At 38.3% G+C, this 5,823-nt stretch overlaps 1 long non-coding RNA gene across 1 annotated transcript; it reads right to left on the bottom strand.

Moving 5' to 3' along the window:
* Positions 1-3,261: 3,261 nt before the first annotated feature.
* Positions 3,262-4,991, bottom strand: LOC123381489. Its single transcript, XR_006588532.1, has 2 exons — positions 4,928-4,991; positions 3,262-3,466 (listed from the first exon to the last, which is right to left on the bottom strand). It is a non-coding gene; the product is annotated as an uncharacterized LOC123381489 (long non-coding RNA).
* Positions 4,992-5,823: the final 832 nt, after the last annotated feature.

Raw genomic sequence — 5,823 nt, 5'->3', positions numbered from 1 at the left:
CTGGATTCTGTTATTTCCTCCTCTGAGAGCAATTGGGATAGAAATCCAGAATTTCAGTGGGTATAGAGGACCACTAAGATCCACTTCCCCATCCCTTACCTTCTTTCCCTCCTTGTTTATATTTGCTACAGACATGACTTTGCCTATCTGCCTAAATGAGGGCAGTTGGGACGGAGAGCGAGAACAAACATCATCTTGCTATATAATTGGTTTATGTAAAAATGCTGAAGTCTCCAGACATCGTGAGGCCATTTTCTTCTCTAAAGAAAAAAGGGACTGTTTGTGATGGCCAGCGAGATTCACAGGATTGGAAGGGTTCAAGTTTCTTAGGCTTATCCACTTAAATTTTAGTCTCACTGTCTCTGTCTTACCCTAGTCTCACTGTCTTACCCTTTCCTGTTCAGGACTCTGACCTTGACATGGAAGATCTAACAAATATTTTTTGTTTCCTTTGCAGGTGTGTCACATTTATAATTAGATCCTAAGCTTGACTTTTGTTTTGTTTGTTTTTAAGTCTCCTTTAGAGCTGCTATAGAAGTCTTCTGGCATTCACATCATACCTTATGTAAATAATTATTTGACATATATATATATATCACTTTTTTTTTTTGCAAGGCCCCCAATGCCATCAAAAGCACCACCTCATGCCACAATTCTTATATTACCTTTCTGCCATTCCAATCAAGTACGGTAGCCATGTTATTTCCAATGTCTAGCCTTTATCTGCACCTCATCTTAATTCACCACCAATGAAAATGTCAGTAATTGTAAGGCCATGTATACCAGAGATGACTGCCATTCCCAACATCAGCAGCAATTAGCAGGCCGCTGTTACTATCTGCTAGTCAAGCAATCCAACATCCTGAGGGTCTTCTTTCTATTATGTTCTCTCCCGATATCAGGGTTCTAAGGGAATCTTTATCCTGGATTTCCTAGAAAATAGAACCTAAGGTGAAGTTGACGTGCTTAACTTTTTCTGGGGTTGGGGAGTATTATCCCAGGGAAGCAAGAGTGAGGGGAAAATGGAATGAAGAACAGAAGGAGGATGATCATTACAAGGTGGTACATTCCCCAGCTGACCACAGCCTGGTAAAAACACAACCAGGCTGCTTAATCATGCAAGATGTTTGCTATATGGAACCACTACATCTCTAAGTAGACCACAGATTGGGAACTGTATCTCTAGGTAGTTCACAGCAATCTTCAGCTCCTCCTTTGTTAGACAAAATATGAGAGCTTCCCTCTTGGAAGCTACTGAGGAGGAAAGCCAGAGCTTTAGTGTGTCCAGTTGGGTGGAACCTGTGCACTGAAGCTCCAGACCTGGAAGACAATAGAACCTTTGCCACAGCTTCGCCCACACTCTGGCCAAGAATCAGGGCAATGGTTGAGGGCTGGGAGGCAGACAGAGGTGAGCAGATCTGGGAGGTACATAAATTGGTCTAGTACAGTTCATTCTTCTGCATGTTGCTGTCTAGTTCTCCCAGCACTGTTTTTTTTAATAGCTCAGAGTTTTTTATTTATTTATTTTTTTAATATATGAAATTTATTGTCAAATTGGTTCCCATACAACACCCAGTGCTCATCCCAAAAGATGCCCTCTTCAATGCCCATCACCTACCCTTCCCTCCCTCCCATCCCCCCATCAACCCTCAGTTTGTTTTCAGTTTTTAAGAGTCTCTTATGCTTTGGCTCTCTCACACTCTAACCTCTTTTTTTTTCCTTCCCCTCCCCCATGGGTTTCTGTTAAGTTTCTCAGGATCCACATAAGAGTGAAAACATATGGTATCTGTCTTTCTCTGTATGGCTTATTCCACTTAGCATCACACTCTCCAGTTCCATCCATGTTGCTACAAAGGGCCATATTTCATTCTTTCTCATTGCCACGTAGTACTCCATTGTGTATATAAACCACAATTTCTTTATCTATATCTTTATGCGAGGTTGAGCATCTTTTCATGTGCCTGTTGGCCATCTGGATGTCTTCTTTAGAGAAGTGTCTATTCATGTTTTCTGCCCATTTCTTCACTGGATTATTTGTTTTTTGGGTGTGGAGTTTGGTGAGCTCTTTATAGATTTTGGATACTAGCCCTTTGTCCGATATGTCATTTGCAAATATCTTTTCCCATTCCGTTAGTTGCCTTTTAGTTTTGTTGATTTCCCAGCACCATTTTTTTTTAATTTTTTAACGTTTATTTATTTTTGAGACAGAGAGAGACAGAGCATGAACAGGGGAGGGTCAGAGAGAGGGAGACACAGAATCTGAAACAGGCTCCAGGCTCTGAGCTGTCAGCACAGAGCCCGATGCGGGGCTCGAACTCACGGACCGTGAGATCATGACCTGAGCCGAAGTCGGACGCTTAACCGACTGAGCCACCCAGGCGCCCCTCCCAGCACCATTTTTAAAGAGACTGTCTCTAGACACTTCTCTAAAGAAGACATCCAGATGGCCAACAGGCACACGAAAAGATGCTCAACAGCACTCCTCATCAGGGAAATACAAATCAAAACTACACTGAGATATCATCTCACACCAGTCAGAGTGGCTAAAATGAACAAATCAGAAGACTATAGATGCTGGAGAGGATGTGGAGAAACGGGAACCCCCTTGCACTGTTGGTAGAAATGCAAACTGGTGCAGCCACTCTGGAAAACAGTGTGGAGGCTCCTCAAAAAATTAACAATAGATCTACCCTATGACCCAGCAGTAGCACTGCTAGGAATTTACCCAAGGGATACAGGAGTGCTGATGCATAGGGGCACTTGTACTCCAATGTTTATAGTGGCACTTTCAACAGTAGCCAAATTATGGAAAGAGACTAAGTGATCTTCAATTGATGAATGGATAAAAAACGTGTGGTTTATATATACAATGGAATACTACTTGGCAATGAGAAAGAATGACATATGGCCCTTTGTAGCAACGTGGATGTATAAGCCATACAGAGAAAGACAGATACCATATGTTTTCACTCTTATGTGGATCATGAGAAACTTAACAGAAGACCATGGGGGAGGGGGAAAAAAGTTACAGAGAGGAAAGGTGGCAAAACATAAGAGACTCTTAAAAACTGAGAACAAACTGAGGGTTGATGGGGGGTGGGAGGGGAAAGTGGGTGATGGCCATTGAGAAGGGCACCTGTTGGTATGAGCACTGGGTGTTGTATGGAAACCAATTTGACAATAAATTTCATATTAAAAAAATGGTCCAGTACAATATAGAGAACTTTTATTATCCCATATAAAAGGATTTCCAAAACAACGTCAGTTTCTAGGAGTGTTTTATTTAGTATTTCCAAACATTCATCAGGGTCTCAGACAGATTCTATCTCTCCATCATATGCTGCCTTTCCTCCACTCAAACTTGGTTATCCTCACAGTAAGGAGATGGCTGCCATATGCCTAGAGATGAAATACTTCCTTGTGTTCATAAAACAGAAGACAGAAAAACTCCTCCCCACTCTTCAAACTTCAGGAGATAAGAAAACAATATATTCCATTAATAGAGAAATATTTCTAGTTTAGTATGATACAAAAAAATTTGTATACATAAAAATTTGTAACAGTACTTAATTTCATAAAGCTAAAGTAATACTCCTATATTTTTAAACCTTGCACTAGGGAGTCAGAAGAAACAAGTATATGGTGCAAAAAAAACAAAGTTCACAGCTTTTCAACCTTGTCATTCTCCAGTAACACTGGCAAGTCTATGTGCTTCTTGGCCTCCAGAAGTGCAACATTACAAGCTATTTCATGAATCCCACTCACACTCCAAAATAATTCCCTGACTTCCTTCCCACAGATATAACCAGAACCTTCATTTGGAAACTCTAAATACCCAACATCTAAAAAAAAAAAAAAAAAAAGTAGATATGAAAACTCTGATTAACTTTTCATTTATGAAAATGAGTTCTAATTCTCTGAAATACAATAAACTCAAGAGGAGAAATAAGAGTAGTTTTCAAGAGGCATTGATAATCTAGAATTGAAATCTCAACATCCCTGGGTTTACCCCCAAACTGTCAATCAATCAGCCTCCTGGCCTTTGACAAATCATTGACCATCCTAAATCTGTTTTTTTTTTTTCATCTATTAATTGGCTAACATAGATCATCAGGAAAATATCAGCCATAAGAAAAGAAAATGTTGCCTAACTTAAAATGTTGAAGATATTGATTTGTTCATTGACATCTGAAATCTGGAAATCTCAAAGCTTAATACTGTTTAGATGTTACACTGATTCTTCAAATCAACACTGATGTCAAGAAAGAAAGTACACTTAACACTCAAGAAAAAGACCATTGGTTGTATTTTGTCTTTGTTTTGCTTTTGTACATATTCAAAGTGAGGGATGAAATTAACTGCAATTTCAAACTTTTCCTCCAAGAGAGAAGAAAGATATTTTAGAGGTAAAAATAAATTTTGAATGCTTAGACCCTGCTTTGCGCACTAATAAAAACTCAGATGGAAAAAAAAAGCAATTTGATTAAATTATGTGTGCCTTTTCCTATGCCAATGGAGCTTAACTAAGCAAACAGAAGCAGTGAAGTAAATCAATGTTGGTTTATTAAAGATCAGAATTCAATATCGCAATGGTTGAGGGGCTTATGCACCAGAGTGCTCACTGTTTAGCTTTTCTGTGCTGAGAAAGTAAACATGGCAGTATCGAGGAGAAACTTGTTGAGAGAATGACACAGGATAGGTTTCTCAAGGAGCTTACCTCGTAGCTCTCAGTGGATATTTTGTAAATAGAATATAAATTTTATCCTAGTGTTTCACATGTTTCACCTTCTCTTCAAAAGTACTTATGTTAATACTTTTTGCAATTATTGTTTCTTAGATATTTGGATTTTTCACCAGTGAAGGCACTTCCGCCTCCCAATTAAGAAATGAAAGCTGAAATGCCTTCACCTGTTCTCATATGACTCACCAAATATTTGTGAAGAAATTGGAGATTAATTTCTTATTCGGATCCATCCTACAATGAAGTCATAAATAATAGCAAATTTGTAACATCACATTAATCTCCATGACAACAGGCTTACTGCGCAAACAGAAGATTATGACCTCATGAGAGAATCAAACAGAGAGTGAGTTGCAAGGAAGAAAGCTCATTTTCAAACTCATATAATCTACAGTAATTGTACTGGGAATACAGGCAAAGCCGAGCAAAGCAAATTGCTTTTCATAGAAATATTTTGTTTTTGTTTTTTTTTAAGTTTTTCCACAATGAAAATCTTTCCGTAAATTGCATGGAGTGTGTGACATAAGGCAATTTTAATACATAGCCAATGTGCGATAAGCAATCTGAGACATAAAAGTTCGAACTGAGACTGACAGCATCAAGAGAGAAACACTATATGCATCCAGAACAGTCCTGTGTATGACTGAAGAAACACAAAACACGGAATTGCTACTGATGTGTTTACTATCCAACCATCTAACATTTATAAAGGAATCAGCCTCTTCATCTTTCCTTTCCCATTTTACTTTCTTTCAAACACAATTTATAAAAATTATACTTCCCTCTTTTGGATTCACCTCCATTTTGGAGAAGTTGCAATACTCTTCTTATACCTAAATACCATCCTTGGGGATTATTCATATGCAAATTCTTTTAAAAGATTTCTCCAACTGGTATTCTTTCCTGTAATCTCCTTTCCTCTATAAAAGAAAAAATCCTACTAGGACAAAGCCTAGGGCTTTTACAGAACTCTATACCCATGCAATAGTGCTGAGTTTTTTGTTTTGTTTTTGTTTTGTTTTTTGAGATAAAAAAATTAATAAAGCCACACCTCAACAAACTAGGTCAATGGATTATACAGT

The sequence above is a fragment of the Felis catus genome, chromosome D4 (genome assembly GCF_018350175.1).
Source record: "Felis catus isolate Fca126 chromosome D4, F.catus_Fca126_mat1.0, whole genome shotgun sequence".
Taxonomy (NCBI): Eukaryota; Metazoa; Chordata; class Mammalia; order Carnivora; family Felidae; genus Felis; species Felis catus.
This window is presented reverse-complemented; position numbering and strand designations above follow the sequence as displayed.